Here is a 24,331-nt window from a genome sequence, read left to right on the forward strand (position 1 = left end):
TGGTATTTATTAAAATGGCAAAGAAGCTTCCTTGCTGTCCCCAGTTTTACCTTTAACACTGTTTCATTTTAGGGGAAAGCACATATTTTACACTTAGCTAGAGGGCAAAAAAAAATCTTCAGTTCTTCAGGTATTTTTTCTTACTACACTCCTGCTAGTCTGTTCCTAAGTCTGTTTTTCAAAAGAGGTGCAGAGCAGTCAGAGAAGCCTTGCACTTCAAGGTTGAGCCTCTGTTGAAAAGCCTGCAGTGCTCCTGGTGTTGATAAAAGTGCTACATAACACACTCCTCATTCCCCTCTCCCATGTCAGGGAAGCTGACACTAGCCAGTACTCCTGGATACTTCCATTGCTCCTGCACTGAACACAGGTCGTGGATTTAGCCCGTGCTCCTACACACTCACTCTCACAGAGCTCAGCGAATGTGTATGGCACAGAACCATGCAGGCTGAGATCCTCAATTTCTCTAAGACACCTCTTCCAAGGACAGCACAATCTCTTTTGTTGTTGCTTTCTATCTGGCAGCAAAGAAAGTCAGTGAGAGTTTATAACTGTCATTTTTAACGGTGGGCATATTGAATCTGCTCCTGTCTTTCAAATGCTGAGGAAGTACTGCCTGCAGCCTGTCAATCAATATTGCTGACTGGGAGATTTTCATTCCTTGGCACCTGCGTAGCTAAATAAATAGGGCTGTTGGGCAAACAGCTCACAGACAAAGGACATACAAGATAGAGAACTGGCAGATGCTCAGCCTCACTGAAAATCTGGCTATCTGTGGAATTTTTCCAAAATCTAAGAATTTTTATTGTATTCCAGCAGAAGCCTGCTGTTGAACACGACGGGGTCTCTCATACATTTGTATGCTGTCTCTTTGGGCGTACACGGCCTGGATAGGCAGCATTAGGGTGCCTTAGTAAAACACCACTTTAGCCAAGCTGTAACTGACCACGCTGGCTCTTCTTCCTCAGCATGGTCGTGCTAACACCATGAGTCACCCTTATTAACATTTAAACAGATGGGTGGTACCCTGCTAAGCCATGGTGACTCGATCATGTTCCATCATATGACTCTACCCAATGATTAAAGATAACTCCTCAAATGCAATCAAATATCCAGGATACAAACTTCAGTCTGTGCCTCCTTGATTAACTCCAATTCTGAAGAGTCCAAAGACTCTGTCTGATATGATGCAATTGATTGCCTGATGACTAAACACTGCATTTGTCTATTAAAAGACTAGGCTTCCCTTAACTTGAAGTCTTCAAGGACAATTTGAGCAGATGCTATTTAAAGAACAACTGCAGAATGTTTTCTATTATGGTAATGCACTCTGGGTCAGTGGGTCTTACCGTGGCCTCTCTCCTGCTCCTTACTCCCCTGCACATAACATTGGTGCAAGGTCATCAAGAATACCGACATCACAGCCCTGTTTGTTCCACTTCAGCTAGCTCTGGTGTGCAAAAAAGTTTTGCCAGATGTATACTGAGTTGCACTGAAGGAACTTGTCTCTTGACTTTGCATAGACTTCAGACCCAGCCAGCTCACACCAGAGCAGCCCACAGGTAGCTGGTTGTGCTGTGGAAATTTGCCATTTCGGGTCAGCACTGGCTGAGGGATTTCTGTACCACACTGCCATTGCACAACACACTTGACAAGACTTGCATCATTTTTATATATATGTATCTATCTACACCTTTATTACAAAAATTCCTAGAAGCCTTGGTTTAAAACATGTGGGTGAGGTGAGGTTCTGCCCCCAAAAGCTTGGAGATTAAGGAAAATATGAGGGAGAGTGAGTAGAAGTGATAGGGAGACAGAGGTGAATGAGGCAGCAATGATATCGGTATGATCAATGTAATGAGGAGAAATCACAGCAAGCCTTGGTTTTTTTAAGGGTTGTCAGTATGTGCATGTGATTTGGTAGTTTTCAGGCTGAAGCCCCCAAACAGCCTACCATACTGAGAATAAGCACAGCTGGCTGCAGTCTACCCTCTGAAAACCTCATTGACAGCCAGGTACTGTCACAGTTAAATGTGTCATTGTTGAGAGTAAGTTTCCTGGAGCATGTGCTCCCACAGACCAGCTGCAAGCTGCTTTTACAGCAGCTACTGCAGCCAGAGTACCTGGCCCAAGTGCTGTCCTGGGCCTTCAACATTTGAATAATTCAGTCAAAGGCAAAGACATAGAGGGGATGTTTTAATCTGAGAAATGTGTTCTGACTGGAGGGGCTGCCTCATTTACTGCTTGTCTGCTGTTTTTTGATCCACACTACTATTATTTAAACCTATCAGTCTAACCAGAGGTTTTCTCATTTGAGATGCATTATTTCCCACCCTCAAAGTAGGGCAGTTCTGTCTAGTTTCAATTATCCATTTGTTGTTCAGAGAAGAAAAGAAAAAATAAACACAAGGGAAAGGGACAACAAAGCATCAGGCCAGTACTTGGAGTACCTCACATAGTTGCAAGGGACTTCACCTGACCTGCTGTATCCCATGTTTAACGATGTTTTAATCACATCACCACCTGAGAGCCAAACTTTCCAAGAAGTGGGAGGTTTGTGTCACCAGGATTTTTCAGGGAGCCAAACCATATTCAGGGGAAAAGAAAACTGGCACCTAGAATTCATGGCTCCCTGCCAACCTAGTAAAGATCCTTGTTTGTATTTCTCAGATAATTCAGACATCTGCATGATGTGGGCAGATTATTATTATCAGTAGCAGACATTTATACTGTGGTGGTGCCCAAAGGTCCCAGTCGGGCCCGGGACCCCATTGAGCCTGGCACTGTACAAACACTGATAACAGACAATTCATACACAGCGTGTTTACATTCTAGGGACACAAGCCAGATGAAAAGTAGAAGAGGGAGATAGAACACACAAGCAAATAAATATGCTGAAGAATTGGAGACAATTTAGAGGCAGAACTCTGGTTGCCTTTTTGTTTCTTCGTATGTTTTTTATTTAACTGGTATGCTCAGAAATGACAGGACCGAGGAAGTTTGCAAGAGGAAGGGAGTAACTAAGACTGAGACACAGGAAGGGCAACACTCTAGAGAGGGAAAATTGTGGCTCATAACTTAGAGGATTTGGGAAGCATCCAGACAAAGCTACGCTCTCTGCAGAGATTTTTAAATGGGGTGTGCATGTATCTTCCCATATTCTTTACATGTAGGTATTTTCCTAGTGTTGGAAAATGAGATTTCTGCCTGGGAAGAAGAAACCAGCTGATGGTACAAACACTAGCAAAGTGAAAGTGGTGCTTGACACTGTAATGAGAAACTGGAAGACTGAGATAAGATAATGCTAAGCTTGGAAAAGTCTTAAAGACAAAAAGTTTGATTCAGAAGTGAAGGGAAAGCCCTTGTAAGTGTCTCAGAAGAGCTTGCACAATTAAGGTAATAAGCTATATATTGGGACAGAGGAAGAAGGAATTCAGCAAGAAGCATTACAAAAGGAGCAAGGGAGTGCATACAGATACAAAATGTTACAGAACAGAATTCAAAAGCAACTAAAGAGATGTTATTTCTCAATTCAAATATCCCTCAATGTCACGTGAGGAGAAGCTGTTCATTGGAAACAATGCAACTCCATCAGAAGTGCATTCTTGATCACTTGTTCTTACACACAAGGACAGAACACCCAAATGAAGGGAAGAAATAAGTCAAACAAACACCAGAGAATGGAGATATATAGATATAGATATAGATATAGATATAGATATAGATATAGATATAGATATAGATATAGATAGATATAGATATAGATATAGATATAGATATAGATATAGATATAGATATAGATATAGATATAGATATAGATATAGATATAGATATAGATATAGATATAGATAGATATAGAAAAATACTATACCAGGAAAAATGCCTTCAAAATTTGTTTAAAATTCTGTACTTTTCACCTGAGGAGAAAAGCCCTACAAATCAGCCGGCCCATCATGCATTTAGTGGGCCAAAGTATATTTAAAGGTTTAGTCAAAGATAAATCTTGCCTTTAGAAACTCCAGTTGTGCTAATGCCACCTATATTTCCTGAACACATGTTTAAGGAACCTCTGCAAATTCAGCACAAGTACAAGGACCAGCAGGTCCTTGGAAGCCTCACAAAACCCATTAACATTTGCCTTTTGGCTCTTACAGGTCTTAGAAACTGCTGGTTTCAATCTTTCTTTCCCTCTAAATATTTCACTGGGTCTTACTGCCTGACCCATTACAAGAAAAATAAGAAAAGCTAGAATGGTTTCTTAGACTATAACCTCCTTGGAGAAGTTTATGTTCTGCACAGTGTTATGCACACAGCTGGAAGTCACAAATGATATGTGAAGGATAATGGCATAGTTAAAGCAAAACAGGGAAAAGCTGCAAAAGGCAGATTCAAAGATTATAAAGAACTAGCCCATATAAAAATGCATTCTTGCATTAAAGTAAGGATAAAAGAAGTGGGATAAACCCAAAGAATTGCAACATAAATATGATTTGATCATAAAAGCAAGCAACAATATCAAACTGATTCCACTGCCACTGCAATCTCTCAGCTCAGACAGAACCAAGTTTAGTTCTTCAGGAAAACAAATGATTTTGCAGCCCCACAAATAAAGATATATCATTTTTTATTTAAAAAATAGGTAGCTATAACACACAAATACATCAAATGGCAGCTGACCTAAAACCAGGAATAACAATGGCAATACAGCTTACACAAACACTTTTTAACATGACCATTCTTTCTAAAATATGGGCTTAAGATTCCAGCCTGACAAGCAAAATCAAGAAAATTTGAAAATCTGAGGCTATTGAGGAGAAATATCAACATGTTAAACAGCTGGAAAGAAACCTAACTGCAGCATCCAGACAAAGTGACAACTGAACACCAAGAAATTCTTCTGCCAGGTCTGGCCTGTCTAAAGGTGCTGGAGCCCTCATTCGCTCAAGTGACTCCTTTCACACACATGTTGTACCAGTGCAAATGGATTTTATTTGACCTTCAAAACTTTGCATCTGAAAGGGACAGTAGGTTGCAAAACGGATGGAGAAAAAGCATGTTTTACTCTTAAAGGGCTGAGAGGGTCTTCAGATAGCTCTCACTGATTACTCACTACCAACTGATGCTATACTAGATGTGAGATTTAAAAAAAGTCTCAAAATTGTCTTTCTATTCACCCTTATTATTTGGACCACTGCAATTTAATAGAAATACTAAGATAAAAGAGCTTTAGAAACCCTCTTTATAATAAAAATTTAAAAAAAAATCTTTTTGAAGTGATTTATTTTTCTTTTTCTTTTTTCCTTTTATTTTTTAACCTCCCAAACAATGCAGAAGTTTGTCTCTGGAAATAAGATGGTGAATTACAGCAAAGTTATGAAAACAAAGAACCAACAGTTTCTCCAGTGCAGGCTTGTTACCATGAGCTAATAATTCCAGACTTTCAGCAAGCTGAGCCTCTTTTTTAATAACTGCATGCCTCTAGGCAAAGTATTTCTACTAAAAATTATTGAGGCATGGAACAAGGCAAGGTGTGTGAGCTAATGTTGGATTGTTCAGCTACTAAACCAACTCCTATAGCAATGAGCCTGCACTGAACTGACAGATTATTTCTCTGTATACACTTGTATAAACATACTGCTTAAGGTCGAAATCTGTGTAAGCTTTCTTTTCAATTAAAACGTCAAAGATGACAGCACATGTTTTCACTGTCCTTCACAGGATGATGGATGCTGCGGCAGCAGTTTCATGCCCCCGTGTTTCAGAGATGTTTGCCTGCCTGGGTGTCTAAGAAAGATGTACTTGCTGATGTCTTCATGTGCCTGCAGGCAGACAGGACTGCTATACTAATATTTTGGGTGGCTTTACCTCTCTTGACTTTTTCTTCCTCAACATTGCCCCTGTGGGCCCCCACACCGCACGTTGTGAAAGTTAGAGCGGAAAGGTTGCTCTGCACAAAGAGTTTGGGAAAAGGGTCCTGCATTAATTAATCAAATTAAGACTGCTACTCAAGTAAAGGCTTTAAATTGCAGGCCAGCTTCTGGTCATGGCTAATTCAGTTCAGGTCCCCACAGAAAAACAGCCACTGTGGGTAGTCAACAAAAAGACAAAGTAGACCACAAAAGAAGCTTCCACCAATTTAAATATAAAATAATATTAATTAAAAGGTGATTAATCAGAATCTTTGCATTTCTTCAGCTCCATATTAATTAACAAAACTGTAACCATCAGTTTCTCATTGATGCTGATCAGTCTAGAGCTTGCACAAAGGCAGTGCTGCTGAGTCTCAAGACCATGTGGCAACACAACTCACAGCACATGCGGCTGCAATGCTATGGTTGGGCATGGAGCAGAGATTTGATTACAATTTTGCTAAAAAACAGATTGACTAAAGAAGACAGCCTAAATGAGAGAAAACCAGTCCATCATCTGCCACTGGCAGATTCAGTCTGTCTCCTGCTGACAAGACACAAGTCTTCTGTATCCACTATGGAAAGCAAAGTTTGCTCTGAGTAGCAAAGCACAGTCACTAATGAAGACAGCATGTAGATGCATATACATGTGAGATTGTTTATTTACTGAAATTTAAATTCTACACTCAACACTAAAAATGCTATAAAAGTAACACATACTCTAGAAATCTTTAAGAAAGGCATTATATAAAGTAATTCTACATGATTTCCTAAATAAAATAGGAAATAAGCAAAATTGAAAATTAGAAGTCTGAAAAACTCTCAGATTATATATGACATCAGTGGCAGACCAAAATCCAGCTCTTAATCCTATCCTTTAACAAGAACACCATGGAGAAACTCTGTGCTTTTAAATGCTCATTGCTTTCCAAGCACTTCTGCCATCAGCACATTGTTCCTGCAGTGCCAACCTCTCTCCACAGCGCAGAGGAAAAGTTAGCACAGCTCACCACGGTCACAGCCCCAAATATGCTCAGTGTCTCAAAGCTGGTGATTGTTTCAATGGGTGGCAGTGGAGGTGGAGGCAGAGGAGCGCATACACGAGGGTGTACTTTTAATTATATGTTCAGCAAGTCATCTCTAGGTGTAAAAATATTTTAATGCTGCCAAATAGCTATGTATCTTCAGTGACCCTCTTCCCACCCCCAACCCACTTCACTGATTCCCTTCAAACTTTCATGAAGATCAAAATGAATATATGCCATTTCTTAGGAGGAACCTTTGCTCATGCTTCATCTCTTAAACATGCTAAAAATCCCAGCTGACAGCTATATTATTACAAATGATGAGAAGCACAGGGAAGAGGTGAATCTCAAGGCACACAGAACAAAGTCATGGAGAACTGCTGCAGCTGTACTTCAACAGAGATCAGCTCCAAAGCAGTGTTGTTTGCTCTCATAATTTAAAGGATTCACATTGCCTTCTCTGCTTAACTCTCACTGGGAGATATCCACTGATTGCAAGCATCAGTCAAAGAAACAGGAATCAAAGTGCAGTTTTTACACAGCCAAGGCAAATTACACTGAAGGGTAATCCTAGGGAAATCCTAGTAGCTGTATTTACTAATAAATTCACATAGCCCAATCCCCAAGAAATGTGTGCTCCAGAAATGCCTCATGACAACAGAAGTGCTAAAGGTGGTGGCTGTGGGAGATTTTGCTGATAACAGTCCAGCAAAGGTTTCCAGCAGCACAAAAAGGGAAGCAGTGATAGCAAATAAAAGCCATTGTCCACTCATGTCCAGCCACAGATTCATGGGAAAATGTCTCTCTCTACGCATGCATGCATGCTAAGAGAGACAGCAAAAAAGAGCAGGCATTGAAGAAATGCTATTTTATTCTACCAACAAAGTGTACATTGTCATCATAATCCCCAGTCACTATCCATGCCCACTCCCTCTCTTTTAAGTACTGGTTCAAGCAGGAACCTGCAGCTAATTTTGAGGTTGGGGTTCATTTGTTTTCACATCAATGCAATTAATTTCCACTGGAAAATGCATCTCAGCCATTCAATCAAAATAGGCCTAAAATAATTCTGAAAAGCTCATCTGTCTCCAATCTATATAATGTTTTAAAAATTGGATGCATGCCCTGCAATAACATTGCACTTCAGAAAGCTTAAAGCTCTAAACTTGAGGGTATCAGTTACACTGAAACTGTAGTAAATTAAAACATCCAGTTTCTGGTTTGCATTGGTTTATAAATATCGACAAAACTACTATTGCAGTCATTACCACTTTGGGTGCTCCAAGCTGAATTTTCAACAGTTTGGGGTTATTTTCATTCTTATTGTGGCTACAGTAGCCTTTCAAGTTATTGATCAAATTCCAGATAACATGTAAATCTTAAATCTTGATTTAAGAAATATGCATACAAACCAGCCAATATACATGACAAAAAGCAGCAAGTCTAAGTGACCAGTAATACAAATACCAAAGCACACTTTCTTTTTACTCTCTAGCTTAAAGCAGAAAGGATACTTACTGTTATGAAATGTTCTAAATAGAAGCAAGTGGAAATGGAATAAATTATGAAAAGGTAAGTATCTCTAAGTTTTGGGGTTTTTTTTTACCAAAAATTTTTAACCAAGTTCTCTTTTGAACTATTCTTTAAAATGAAACAATCAATATTCAAAAATCATATTCAAAACTTTTCTTCTAAAAATCTTTTCACATTAGTCTACCTGGTGATTTTCAAAATGTGCTTATTTATGACCAAATTATTGCTGAGGAACTATAAACCTGAAAAAAAAGAGACCTCATGAGCTGTGGCCCTGTTAACACAATCATTTGAGAAAACAAGAATAGAATGAATGCATCAACAGCAGGAGAGCCAATTCTCAATAGTGTACAGCACACAGCTTTGCCAAAGACAATGGATTTAAACCAACTGGGAATCTCACTCATAAACACACACATGCACACACACTCCATAAACAGACGGTATATAACATGCACTACATCCAGTTGTAAAACAAGCTTTGACACTGATCTGTGTCTTATGCTTCAAAAGAAAACAAAAATCCCCTCCACTTTGACATCTGTGGACTGCTACCAAGTAAATTCTCTTGATCCCTGGTGGTGATTACCTTATGGAGTGAAGCAGAGGGATCACCATAATATTCACAAAATTTCTCCTGAGAGCACTGGCCAAACTCTGTCCTTGCTCTTCTTGCTACCATCCCTGAAGCCTATGCTGATCTGCAAACCTTCTTTCCACTATTCTGTTCAGTCTATTTGCCTTGTCTGTGCAGCACATACTGCTGAGCTGAGAAAGACAAGGAGAGTAAGTAGATGCTCTTTTGGGCATGATGCTCTTGCCATTGAAGTTCACAGGAGTGCTGCTCATACATTCATTTAGAACAGAATGAGACCCATAAAAAGGTATGACCCCTATGAAGACATTTTCCTAAATTATACCCTGTATACTGACTTAATGCCTGCTAATGACATGCTACAACATACTAAGAAAAAAATGGTTATTTTACCTTCCACTTTGTACTGATGTGATTGGTTTACTGTTTCACAGATGGAGTTTTTATGTTTGTTTGTTGTTTGGAGTTATTTTATCTTTGTCTTGAAAGGAGTGCTGTCTTAAAGAGGGAACATTCTCCTAAACCAGAACTTTGCACTGAAGATTATTTTAATCTTCTACACCAGTTTATAGTAAAGGGCTTAATGGTCAGTAGAGAGTCATGTAAAAAAAGCTCAGGTCATCCTGCCAGCTTCCAAGAGTTTGCAGCATGAACTAACATCCTGCTAATTATTTATTTAATGTCTTTACATGCACCATAAGTGTTCAGGCATACTCCATGAATAGTCATGGTTTGAACCACTTCTTTTTTCCTCCACTTTTTTCACATAGATAACTGCCACTGAAACAGTGCTTTAACTAGAAAACTGCCATGCCAGAGGAAGTAAAAGAGAAGCATTATGATCAGCAGAGACAAAAATTGAGTCAAGTGAATTTTGAAACTCTGTTGGTACTGGGTAACTTTAAGATATTGAACCCCATGGTTCCCAACACAACAATTCAGCAAGCAGGAAATAATCTTTGCATTAAATACTTCAAAAAGGCCAGGCTCACCCAGGCTAGAAGGAGCTCTCTTGCTGCATTTGCACATTTGAAGTAATGCCATGGATCTAAACATGGTCTGAGTCCCCTGTAGACACGCAGTACTGAAAATGCTCTCCCAGAAACAAGAATCATTTAAACGCCCATCAACTCTCAATGCTGCAAAATCCAACTCTGAAGTACCACTTTTCAGTGAAGTGCCACTATAGCCATCGGAATCAACTGCAGCATTTGCATCAAGAGTTTCCAGATTTAAACTGTGGGAACGGGTAGACTGGAGCTGTCAGTGGAAGGCCTCTGACAATATAATTTTTTGTCCTGCTGGCCTGACAGTCAGTGCATGCTGACATTCAAGAAACATTAGTTCGTTTTGTGAGGTTTTTCTCTTTTTTAACTGCTTAGAGCAGTTGGAAGCACAGAGGAAAACGACACTCAGCTTACAGAGGGGACGAAGCAGAAGATGAATAAGGGGAATGTGTCCTTTTCCAGATGTCTCCTATAAAATAAGTGTTTGTCCCATGCACCCTGAGACACATCAATACACTGCAGGTGAACATGTAAAAAACTTTTCCTAAACAGCAAAGTGGCAGCTCCCCTCAGTTTACACTAACATCATATCCATTCGATTTGGTGAGAGGGAGCCAGACATTTTAGTGATCTGGTTAAAATATCTCAACAGTCACATAAATAGATCCAGTCAAAGCCTGTTGCATCACCTGCGTTTATTTTTTACTGTTAATATTTAGCAATGGAAGAAAGATACAGATCTGTGCTCTATACACTTGCCATCTCCAACAGTATGATCTCAGCTCAGAGAGCAGCAGGAATTTGCACAGCAGTGAGTATGGCTTATTTCCAGGGGTCGGAAGCCATGGCTTACTCATTCCACTCCACATTTTCTGCTGTTGTTCTATTTCGTTGGGTTTTTTTTTTAATTGGGAAAGGCAAATATGATGAGCATAAAGAATAGCAGCAAAGTCAGATTGCAGGTCAGCATGTTTGTATTTTATTTTCCCCTGGTGTCTGTATTTTGTGAAGCATGGGTTTACACCTCGTATTAGCCTAGCAGATAACAAGTCCTTAAAATAGCTCATACATAAAATTTGATGAGAAATTAAGCATTTAGGAATATGCATACCTTTAGACCAGAAATCTGCCTTTATCTCTCTCTATAGCAACAAACCATGTGAATCAACAACATTACACCTCATATAAATCTGACCCAGTCCACATAGGATATGTAACAAAGGTAATCTGTGACTTGAGAAAAGAAAATGCAGCACTGTGCATGCAAGAGACTTTGTATTTGGCAGACACATACAACCAGCTGTTTATTCTTCAGTTTGTGGCTGTACATCTACTGGGACATCCCCCACCCCTGTAAACCTTGCCTAGCTCCTGGTCTTATTTCCAGTGTAGATTTAACCCTAAGGTATGGATAAGCAGCGCTTGGGATTTAAAGTTAAGTGTCATTTAGTATCATTTTTGACATCTCCACATGTTATAATGAGCTTCTTTTTCACAGGGGACTTGGGATCTGATTTTAATTTGTAGTAGGGTTACGGTCACAATAAATGTCTATTTCATGTATTTGTAAGAAGCCTCTAATGCAAATGGAAATAGAAAGTGGCTGTTTTCTTGTCGTTTCAAAGCCATGTATGTAAAACACACAGTACAGATCTGTTCCACATGCAAATCCACTATCAATCTACCATTGCACCCTGGCTCCTGCCCTGGCAGCAGACACTGCTGTGCTGAACAGTCTCAGCAGGTATTACAGTTTGTGTAATAAAGGAACAGGTTATGAAATCATTAGCACCTCAGCTGAGGCTGCCACAGGGATGCCCCTCTGTGTTCATTGTGAAACGTTTCTTTGGCAGCTGCATCCTTGGAAGCATATTTGGATGTTGCTGCTTCAACCTTGCCACACAGAGTGGAAAGTAAGCCAGTGTTTTCATGTTCTGAACTTAAGAGTGGAGGATAGAAGTCTCTTTGGTCCACCTCTAGGCTAATTCTCCCCATTTACACATGGCTAATTCTAGCCTTGAAGACCTCTAGGAAGCTCAGCTGTCTATAATCACACCCCCAGACTCATGTAGTCAGTGCTGCCAAGGACTGGAGCCATGCCTAAGGAGGCTGGAAGATGCTTCAGCTTTGTAAAACACCACATGTTCCAGCTCCCCTTGTCCTGCAGGCAGCCACTGCTCGTGGTGCTTCAGAGCAGCCCAAATGCAGCTGAGGGCTGCCCTCTCCTTGGTTGGAGTTCTGTCTCAGGGTACAATGCACATCCTGTTGGCATTTCCTTTTCCAAGCTCAGGTGAAACTGTGCCAGTTCAAGCAGTTGAAGTTAAACTCACTTGTCACTCCATAGAAGAATCCATGTCCCCAACAGAAAGAAACAAAACCCACTGCTGGTCACTCACTGAGTAAGGCATCTAGGGCCCTTTTGATGTTCCTTATGCCACCCTTGAGACTCTTCCTGCTAGTTTCATAAATATTTGTGAAACATGCCCTTGCCCATAAGCCCAACTATGATCTGGCTCAGCACAAGTGGTGGCTCTAAATAGTGGAGTATTTGAGTCTATGAAAAAGGAAAATTGTGCAACTTGAAGGAAACCGCTACTATCAGGGAGGGAAAAGAACTTGTTGAAAGCAGCGAAGTTTTACTGACTTGAGTCACCCTGGGGTCAGGTCCACAGGTATATTTGCAAAACTTAAGTCAGTTTTACCAATTGTAGAGAGACAGCTCACAAAGGACAGACCCGTGTCAGGTTCCTGAGCATTAAGTAAGTTAGCTTGGGTTGCTGTCTTTCTGAATTGATGCACTGGGTCATGATTTAAGTGAGGGGCTTTTTAAAGCAGCATAAGTAAATAGCTAAGCTTGATGTGATATGAAAAGCACCACAAGAGAAAGGAGAACTTAACGTAGTAATGAAAATCACTTACCTTTAATCATCCCTGAGACAGGGTTTTTACAACGCTATTTGATTTATTCAAGTAGCAAACATGCCTCCTTTGACTTTTCTAATAACAGGTCATCTCACCCGTGCTTGTTGAGATTTGAGTTCAGAGATTTTTTTAATTAGCATGCCAAGTACATTATTTAAATGTCTTTGATGACTTTTCTTTAAAATTATTTGCTAAGCAGTAAGTCATATTTATTTGCAAAGGAGACACACCCCTACCAAAAAAAAAAAAAAAAGGAAAGAAAGAGAGAGAGAGAAATCCCCCCTCAAACACTACCAGGAAAGTTTGGAAAGAAAGAGGTTTAGTTACAGGTGTGTAACCAGTGTTTCACATTGCAGAGCACATTATTGCCTAAAGACCTACTGAAGTCCAGATTCATTGCTGCTGACAAGCCTAGCACTTAGTGCACAAGACCATATGAAAGGCTGTTTGCTGCATGATTTACGATAGTGCCATACTGTAAACTACCTGTGCTCTGCTGAGCTGCTGAGCAGCTCCATGCTTCCCCTCCAGTGGAAGGGCCTCAGCTTTTGGAAAAGCTGGACAATTTCTCAAGTGAGTATACTCTTGTGATACTGAGGCTAGCCAGACCACAAACTATTTTATTATGTTGTGCAAAAACCTCTGTGCAAAAAAAACCCTCTTTAATTAAGATAGAGCAACCAGCTCTGTGGTTGTAATTACCTTGGACTGCTTTACCCACGGGCATAATGAAATAAAATTGGGCCCTCTATATTTTTGTTTTTAAACTAAGTAAACCCAGATTAATTTATTCAACTCAAACCAGACAGGTTTCTCTTTAAAAGGAAGGCCTATATGTTTGGAGGGGCTGGTGCAGCAGGAGGAGTGACATGCAATGATGACTGTGAACTGCAAACTGCTGGCAAAACATTTGGCTTGCCATTGGTCCGTGGCCAGTATTTTCCTTTGTTAATGAATCCCACATCTTTTCTAAGTTAAGCATTTTTTCTTCTCCCCCTTCATTTTATTTGAAACATATTTTAAATATTTTTGTTTTTATGACGTAGTGGAACATGATACAACCCCCTCCTAACCCTGGATACAGGAAAATCAATTTAAAAAATTTGACATTAGGAGCTATGATATAAACATATGGTTTAACTGCTCAGACCTTTTTTAAAGCAACATATCAAGGATCAGTGGAAAGAGAAATAACAAAATGAGAACTCCACATTGTGGGATAAAAAGTTTACCAACTGAAAGTATATCATAGCCAAACCTTGCTATTCACCAAAAACAAAAAAGCTGAAAACTGGTCAGGTTTTGATAGATTTCCTCTTAGACAGAGGATTACATATTTTTCATTTGCTCTCTTCTCTGAGAAAAAAGACCATTCAACAAAAACAGTCATTCTGAATGATGTGTTTAATATTTAGTACATTTTGTCTCACCCAAAGGACTTTCATTTTATGACTTAAAGAATGTAATCTTAAAATGGAGTTTTACGGGCTTCCTCATTAGCTTCCAACTCTTACCTGAAGAAGAAAACATAACTGAGGAATACCCCATTGGAACAAAAACATGACTTTCCAATGCAGTGAACATTGTGGGCATCCAGTCACACCTGCCCTACTGACCACCAGTCCCTGGGGCTGGTGAAAGTGAAAACCCTCACAGGTCCCTTTGGTATTTCAAATCATCAAAATCCCAGACAGACAAAATAGCAAGTCACTGAAACTCCAGGGAATAAAGGCACTAGAGAGAAGATTTAACTCTCTATTTTACTCTCTAGGTCACTAGGTTTCCACAAAAAGAAGCTCTTCCCCAGAGGTCTTGAAAGATTGGAAATGCTGTTAAAAGTGAAGAGTTATTGGGCATCTGCCACTGGTGAAAAAACAAATCTTTTTCAATTGTCTTATAAGGACATCTAGTCTCCAATCCTGCAATCATCCAGCTACATGAATTTACATGCCCTCCTTTAATATTCCTCAGTTTTACAAACCATGCAGGATTTCTTCAGCCACAGTAACTTGTAGTTAGTTTTACTGGGGGAAGAGATGACGAAAGTATAGCACAATGCAGTGCTGGCCCTGAAACCCACACTGGGTGAGGACAAAGATATACCAGAAAAAATTAAGTTGTAAAAGCCTTTCCTGCACCAACCCCCTTACTTTTCATCGTGAGAATGGTGCCATGTTTGTTTTAAAAATTTTAAAAGCTTTTTATAGAGGCTCTTGATATCAACTCAAACCCCTGATGTTACATGAGGATAGAGACTTCAATTATCTACAGAGTATGTGCAAATTAAATATACTCTATCACAGTGAATCCACTTGCATTGTAACTGCTGTGATTTATGCAGAAAATTGCAGCCAAGCTCAAAAGCTAGAGCAGCACTTTCAGGTTGACCAAAAATATTAAATTCACTAACAAATTCTATTTCATAAATCTTGGAAGTGGAGAAGAATAGAATATTTGGTAAAGCAGAAATTTTTAGCATTTCTAAACATTCCAGCTTGAAATGCCGTATTAATCTGTAAATTAAACTAGTTATTTTAAAAATGTAATTGTCTTGAAAACCCAAGAATGTCTTTGTTGTTTATTTGGACAGAATAATTAAGAAATTAAATCATATTGACTTAAATTAAATTACTATTTTTAATTTCAGCCACTAAGTCAACAAGCTTGTTATTCACATAAAACTGGTTACTGTTATAGCTCACCTGCGTGAAGCACACCAATAACACAAAAGAAACCTTAAATCTGTCAGTTTTTATTCATTTCCTGCTCTATTAAAAACAACCCAGTATTCCAACTCATTCCTCTTTTACGTCTCCTTTCCTAGATTTTTCCTAACTGATTTTCACAGCTAATTAGAAACTTGAACAACAATATCAATGTATTAATGAAAAACAGAACTAACACTGGTATTTCAAAGCTATCTTAAAGACTGATTAGATTCAGTAATAAATTAACTGGGTAGGAATGCTGTTTTCAAGGGAAAATTCAGTATTCTACAGGAAAGTATGGGACTTTTTGTTTTGTTTTCCAAGGAGATTAGCTCTTCCAGCCAGGAAGTTTTTACCACATGTCCAGATTCCGTGATTTGCTCTGCATCCAACAGCGGTGCAAAATCATCTTTGACATTTACCAAAGCGTCAGGCACAGCACTTTAAGAGGACAAACTTGTCTCGATTACAAGAAAGGAGTTTGCAAACAAGGTGAATGCGTGACAAAAAAGAAGGTGCCAGGGGCGTAGTGAGAACAAGGCTGTACACTCTAAGACTGCAGTTTTCATAAATTTGAACATCCTTCTCTGAGCCTTTTAGCTCAAGACAAATACAAGAATGAGTTGGTGTCACTCCAGAAAATTTTCTCAGTGAAGAGTCACATACAGATCCTCAGTCTTCATGTTCTATTTAATAATAAATTATTAATTTTGCAATAATAAAATAACTGAGCATGTGATAGTAGTGACAACATATTGGATAGTCATTATTAATGGACAAATAGGAATTCAGGATAAGGTATACAGGGAGTTCACTGCAAAAAGACATTAATGTGCAATTACTTTTATAGAGGGAACACCTTTTGCTAGCTAACTTCCTGTAAAACATACATTTGAGCTTACAGACATATTAGCAATTGGATCCCTCACAAGGTTATGGACAAAGCTTGTCTCCTAGTTTTGCAAAACATGCTGAAAATTACCAAGGGCATTCAAAAGTTTTGTTTGTTGTGGTTTAATTCCATCACATTTTTAAAAATAAAAAAAAAAGGAGGGGGGAAGGGTACTTGTAAAGAGATGACTAATTCGGAAATACATCAGAGATGGATTTTTCTCATAGAATTTTAGAATTCTCTTGTAATCCTTCACTGTGAGCAAAAACTTCAGATGCTTAGTTGAGGAGGAAAAAAGATCTCTTTATCCGTTTATAAACTGAAAACTTATTTGGCTGTATTTTAACTAACATTTCAGCCAAAAAATGGCTGGTTTTCATTATTGCTGCTTTATCTTTGTATGTTTATCTTTATATGTTTATCTACTAAAACTCGAGTGCCTTTCACTTACAGTGTGCTGCGAAAGTTTGGAAATGAAGCACCTTGAAGCACAGAGCAATTCAGAGTCCACGTTTCGAGTGTTACGTCAAGCGCATGCATTCTTTATTTCCCAAGTCAAGGTGGACACAAGCAGGCACAGGATATGCTTTAGATGACATTATGTTCTTATCTCACCTTTTGCTTTTCTTACTGCTTTTTGCTCATCAAAATTCTTCCTGCTTCCACGCCCTGCCCAGACAGCCCGTGCTGCCATCATTGCCCAGTGCAGGTCCAGAGAATAGTTTCAGGCAGAGGGCACCCCAAGAGGGTCACCTTGTCCAGCCTCCTGCTCCAGCCAGGACTAAATGCACTATCAGAGCAGGCTGCTGGGGCCTTTTTCTAGACAAAGTGTGAAAATCTGCAGTAGCAGAGGCTGACTCCAGCCAGTTGCTGTGCCTTGCACAGTTCTCCTGCTGGAACCTTACTTCCTTTAGGTCTCATGGAATTTTGTCTCACTGAAACTTGAGCCTGCAGTCCTCTGTCTTCATGCTGCAAAGTGCGGCAGACCCTTACTACCCTGTAAATAGCTAAAGGCTGAAATTAGACCCCCTGGTAGCCACCTCCTCAGGGTAAATAAAGCAAGTTCCCCCGATCTCTGATTCTGTGGCTACATTCTCCCTTCAGCCTAGGGAAGATGTCCATAATGCCATCTGTCCTCTGTGCAACTGACCCACCTACAGTAAGTCACTGCAGACTCATACAAGAACATGGGTGCCCATTTGTTTGCATTTATTCAATAGTCCAAGCAGATTTCACCAGAAACTGCCTCAGACAAAAATTAGGTGCAAAAATTTTGTATTCCCCTCACAACAGGGATCTTTCTAAGCCCTCTGGGGATTGTATGGGTGAACCCTAATATCTGACCCTATGCAAATCAGTTAATTTTTCTATGTAATGTTTGTCCTATTTGATAATTACTCTGCACAAGAAACATGCCAGTACAGATGTGCTGCTGAAATTCAGTGCTCCTGTGCTCAGTGCTACACAGGGAAGCCACAGACCCTTCCCTCATCCAGCTCAATCCAATCTACACTCCAAAACATCCTGTTGTAATTGGAGCATTGCATCTTTAAAACAAGTCTCCCTGAGATAAAGAACTGTCTATGAAGAGGGAAAAAAGAAAGAGGTATTAAAAGTTGCAGCTGATTGTGCTTTCAATCAAGAACTTGTCCTGGGTGAGACCAGGTGAGACCAAAGTTTAAAACTCTGGAATGTAACACATGCAGATGCCAGGGCATTATTGTCTGTTTTATCATTTTCTACTTGTCACACTTTATGGGCATTTGCCCACAGAAACAGATCAGAATTAACAGAACCAGTTAGAAGTGACACTGAATATCAAACAGAAAATGATACGTACAAAACTTAATCATCTTTCAGTGCATAGCAAGTAAAAAATATTCTTTTTCAAGACCTTTCTTAAATAACAAAAAAAAGTATTTGCAGGAAAACAAATCCCAGTTTCTCTTGAAAAAATTGTTGTCAAAAGCTCAAATTTTAATAATTACTGACCCTCATTGGAAACTTTTCAATCAGCTGCATTTTGCCTTTCTAAGAAGACGTTATAAAATCATGCTTTTCCAAGTATCTCTATACTCTTTTTTTTTTTTCCTCTAACATTCACTTACATTTGCAAATTTTTACAAATATTTTTGGTAAGGTTTTTTACTTTTGCTGAAGTATGTACTGCAGGTTTTTTTATAGGGCAGTACAAAGTCTTCTCAAAATAGTATAAACTAAATGAAAAAATGGCTTAATTAATTACTAAATATTAGAATATCTACTGAATTGCAGTAGCTGGGAAAAGTTCCATGCTGCACAACATTAACAAGTAAAAAGCCAAAACAAACACTTAGTGATGCACAGCAATGTCCTAAATTTGATTCTCATCCTTGAAGAAAAACTTGAAATGTGAGGGAGAGCTGAGGGGTGCTAATAGAGTGTCAAAAAGAAAGAAACCATCAATCAAATTTATATACCCATATCACCACCTTAAGGCGTGCAGCTTGAAATCTTATTCAGGTGATAAATTCTTTCTGGTATGATTGCTTAGGAACAGCAGAAGTTACTTCTGCCTTGCAGTCTCAAAGATGAGGAAAAACACACACACACTCACACACATACCCTCCCCACATACACAAACAGATCCACACATACAGAGCCGTGTACCAATCTGCACTTTGTGCAACACATCTCTCTCTCCTACTAATAGCCATAGGAGATACTTGTCAACATTGGATTGCAATGGCAAGGAATCTGGTCATTCAAACAAACTGTAAAATAAACCTTAATTTAGTGTTTATATTGGATTTTCAGCCAATATTATTTCTACATGAGTTTTCTAAAGTAACTCATTTATTCAAAGTAGATCAGAAAACTGAAAAGTATTCAGAGCAATGGGAATTCCTGCAGTTCTGTGATACAAGAGAAATAGAGCTCATGTCCTTAGCTGCAGTGAAAGAAAAGTTCATTTTGACCTGGAAACCAAATGATAACAAAGAACACAGTACTGGAACTTTTCTGACATGATACTGAGTTGCCTTAAACTGAGGTCAAGGAAGGATCTGGTGTAGCACATTTTTTCTGTTCTGGTTTGTAAGACTTCATTTGGAAAAAACTAGCTCATGTTAAATCTGACATATAAAATTACTGGTGCTGATGGGCTTTTCCAGTGTGGTAAAACATTCAACTGACATTAGTTTTGACAGAGCTTGTGAAAATGAACTTTTATTATTATTTTTTTTTCTTCTGCTAATGGGCACAGATTTATTGATCTGTAGAAAATAGTGCCCATCTGAAGCATATTGCCCATATTCTTTGTGGTCATAGAGCAGCACAAGAGTTGCAGATATCTGTGGTAAAACTCTCCATCTTGTTACTTACACTAATACACCTCGTACTCATACTATTACAAAACTTTAATAAGTTTGACTAGTGGCTGCAATTTTCAAAATATCCTGCAATGCTCTGAAATTAAAAATATGATGTAAAAATAAAGACCACGAAAGAAATACAGCTTGTGCTGATCTGAGAGACTACATTTCTCATTCTCAATTAGCAGTTTTTACCAAAAGAATGGCTAGTTTTATTACAATGTGCAGAAATCTTTCAGTAAATTAAAAGTTGTATGTTTTCAATGGAGACACTTATTTTAACACTGGAAGTTGATGCTACAAGGAAACATCAGGCCATAAAATAAAGAATGGAAGTGCGGATGGAATAAACAGTGTTGTGTTAAGTAAATGATACTTTCCTGGCTCTGTCAGGATTCAAAAGACCTAAAAAGCAAAATGTGTGTCACTGGGACTGAAAAATAATTCATGCTGTTTGACAATACAGGCTTTAGAAATGTGTTTGGAGGAAGTAGAGAGGGAGCAAGCACCACAACACAAAAATTCCATGCCCCGTTTAAAAACAAACACAAGCACCCATGTAGAGAAGAAATCACACATTAATAGAGATCCAAGGTTCATCAGTCTCTGGGATCACTGTGGCTGAACAAGTAGTTTTTCAAGAGGGCACATTCCAAACCTAGAGATGTTGAAAAATATGTGGGTGCTCAAAGGACTGAAAAGAGGATAATTCCACAGATTTTATCAACTCAGCTCTCCTATTCACTGCAATAAGCTTTGGATCAGGCTCAACATCCAAATGTAGTCCTCACTCATTAAAATTGGCTGGTCACACTGGAAACTGTTTGGGCAAGGTACCCCACCCATAAACAGAGCGTTTGGGGAGAGTATGGTAGTAAGCAACAAATAATTTGTCCCTTTGCCAAGACTAGGGGTTTTGTCTCTTGCTTGTTCACCCTCGGAGACAATAAAACGAGGGTTACTAAGGTAAAATCTCTGAAGCAATCTAGGAAGGAATGCCACATGAATGAGAAATAAGAGGATAAGGGTTACTTCAATTTTGAAGTAAAAAGTGGAAGAAATGACTAAGAAACAGGGTACAGAGAGCCACTAGTAGATGGATGCAGCATTTCCAACAGTTCTTTGCTCTGGGATCTTGTAAGTAGGAAGAAGAACAGAAAGGAAATACAAACCTGAGTGTGGAAAGGGAGTTCCACTATGGAAATTGCCACATCATCTAGGTGGAAGGCAAAGATATGCAAGTCCATTTGCAGGAGAAAGAGAGCATAAACAGAGTTAAGTGGATATTAATGAACGCTAAACAAGGATGGCAAGCCTGCTCTGAACTTACAAATCACATCCGCATTAATACCAAATGAGTTCATTAAGATTAACATTATTATGATGAGTATCAAAGGGATTAAAAGAGATTATGGTAAATAAGAGAGTCAGATAGGAATGAGATGTAATTACCTTCCTATCTGGTTTATCTGTAGCTGCAGAGAAAGACCCAGCATTCACTTCACACTGGAGGAACCTAACTCACATTTTGATCTGAAGAGTAATTTTCAGCAAAGCTGATCTCAACAGTTTGGGCTGAACATGGCCCAGGCATGTGCAGGACGAACAAAAGAAGGGTGGGAAGGTGAGAGTACAGCGAGGTGGGGAAGGGCACAGGAGGTTGCTTTGCCCCGGCACCCCCACACAAGGGCAGGAAACAACTTGGTCTTCCTGCCTGCTGTGTCCAAAACTTTACGAGCGGCCAACCCTGCCACAACCTCTGTCCAACACCTGACCTGCTCTGATCCCAGCACGCAGGACATCAGCTCTGAAAGCTTCACAGGGCTTCACAAACATCAACCAAGTCTTCCAAAAAGTTTCAAGGGAAAGGTCTCAAATTAGAGCTACAAAACCTGAGGAATTCAGGAGCAGAGGGATCACATTCAGTGCAATAAAAACACGCTGTCTGATATTTACCTCTTTCTTTTGTACTGCAACAACAGAGCCAATTCTTTTGTGCATGCAGAGACCAGCTAAGGAGCACCAAATTATAGCTTAAAATCACACAGCTTACAGAGCAGGTATTCTGCCAATGCACACATTCAGCAATGAAGGCGGAAATGTTTCTTGGGATCTTGGTGGGGAAAATTTACTGGGACTCGTCCAGCCGGGCTCTGCGAGGAGCAGATTGCCTTTCTTCACAGGCCGACCACGCACAGTTGGCTCTCCAGTGCAAACATCACTCCCAAGCTCTGGTGTGTTTGGCCTCTGGTTTGTTTGACAGGTTACATGCGCTTCTGAATATATCTTCTGATGCTCATTTTCAGAACACTGTTAACATTTCTCTTGGCTGCTGTTTAAAAATTAGGTCCCTCGAGATATCATCCTTCAATAAGAATATTCTCTTGCCAAAAGACCCAGCTTCAAAATGTGGCACTTGACTGTCATGGCTGTTGACCTCTGACCATGAAGCTGCAAGTCCTCTGGCAAACCTGTGCATTGGGTGCCAGCAACTAGCAGCAGAGGAATCCAAATGGGCAGCTACTTTCCTTTTTCTGTTGTTGTCCAAAAAGAATATGTATTTCAAAAGCATCTGTCAAGCACAACCAGAGATGTCTGACTCTCATTTGGACAGTTATACTTCATTAATTATATGTTTTGTTGCTTCAACAACCAATATACATACACACACACACACCTGTGTGGAATTCACAACTGCAGCTTTTTGCAAGAAGCTTTTACGACTGTTTTTCCTGTGGTGTTGTGTTGAAATCAGTGAAGTAGCAGCAGTAAATTGTAACTTAGAGTTGCAGTGCACTTCTGAAAGGCAAGAAGGATTTACATCTTCACGCCTTCTACCTAACTTCACCGAGCATGAACCAGCAGGGTGGGTAATTTGTGACAGTTTCAATAGAGAGCAGGGTCTTCGATCAGTCCACACTGTCCAGAGCACCAAGTTCTCTTTTGCTGCCCATCCAGACAGGTGACATGTTAATAGCTGGTACCAGACAAGTGAGACTCTGATCCCCTGTGGAATGCAGTCTGATACCCAAAGACTTTCAGGCCGCGCTGCACAGCGTGTGTTTTTATAAAAGAAATAGCAAGGATGCATTTCTGCAGAGGAAAGATTAAGTGTGACAGTCTGTTATCCTCTGCCCAGCACCTTGCCAGCATGGCTAGACACTATCCTAGGACAACACTGATGGACTTTTGCTGAACAAAGTCTCCAGCCAGCAAAGGCAGGAAGGGAAAGAGTGAAGACAACTACATCCCAGCATCTAAAGCGGGCAGGCAAAGGGAAGAATCTACTATGCTTTATTCTGATGGAATAAAGTGGAGCTACACTTCCCAACATTTCTAGGAGAAAGTATGAGTCAGAAATCCTACGGGAACTCCTGCAGCAGCACAGCTCCCTCCTCAACCCACACCTCCTCAACAGAGCACTGCGCAATCCAGTCCATATGGTGTATCTGCACTGCAACACGGGCCGGGTGCGGCCTGAGCTGGGCTCTCAAAGGATAAAGGTCTGGCCTGTGAGCAATGGTTTGTGCTTGAGCTTCAGATTGAGGAGCTTGAAAATCAGGGCACTCAGGAAAAACCTGTGAATAAAGTGCAGGAACATAACAGGGCGACATAAGATGGCTTTGTAGAGGGCTACCAGAGGCAAGGGGAGGCAGAAGCTGGCCATGGGCTCTTGTCTTGTTCAGAAAGAGAAGGGGAGGCTTTGCCACCAACTGCAGAACAACACTGTTTGTTGTTTTGCTCAGTCAGTCCCCAATACAGGTTGTTAAAAAAAATAAATCGCTAAACCCTCAGAAGCATGTTTAAGGCTATCTTTAGTTAACCAAGCAAATCTGTAGTCCACTGCAATTCCAGTGGGTACCAGTACAGTGCTTTCCTAGGAGACAAAAATTCCCTTTGAAAGAGGCACTTCTGAGAGTCATACCTTAACAGCAGACAGCTCTTGACACAGAAACCTGATGCAGAGCTCCTCCGAGCAGGACGGGTATCCTCAGGACACCAACACACACCTGATAGCTCACATCCATCCCACATCTAAACACAACCAGTGCCCGAGCATGGGCATCGTGTTAAACTCTGTGGCCCACCCTAAGGACAAAGTACTCACAGTGAACTCGTGGAAGAGGTACCTTTCCTCCCTCCACACCAGACCTAGAGAATGTTAGCTATGTGAGAAAAAGACTAAAAGGTCTGTGGGGAGACTGACTTAACAGGACAAGCACAGTGCTGTCCTGCAAAGGAAATCCATCCAGGCAGGTGCCCCAAGATCCTGGCAGCCCTAGAGAGCAGACCCCTGACAGGAGGGGATCTGCTGTGCAGGGTCGGGACCTCCGGGGTCCCAGTAAAGGCAAGGCAGCCACGAGCCCGGAGTAAGCTGAGGATCAGAACA

The 24,331-nt window shown here is 40.1% G+C and overlaps 1 protein-coding gene across 4 annotated transcripts in view; it reads right to left on the minus strand.

Annotated features, from left to right (window-relative positions):
- Positions 1-24,331, minus strand: part of CREB5 (cAMP responsive element binding protein 5) — a 256,147-nt gene that overhangs the window by 75,624 nt on the left and 156,192 nt on the right. The gene's annotated exons all lie outside the window — the stretch shown is intronic.

Source organism: Prinia subflava, chromosome 1, assembly GCF_021018805.1.
Source record: "Prinia subflava isolate CZ2003 ecotype Zambia chromosome 1, Cam_Psub_1.2, whole genome shotgun sequence".
NCBI lineage: Eukaryota > Metazoa > Chordata > Aves > Passeriformes > Cisticolidae > Prinia > Prinia subflava.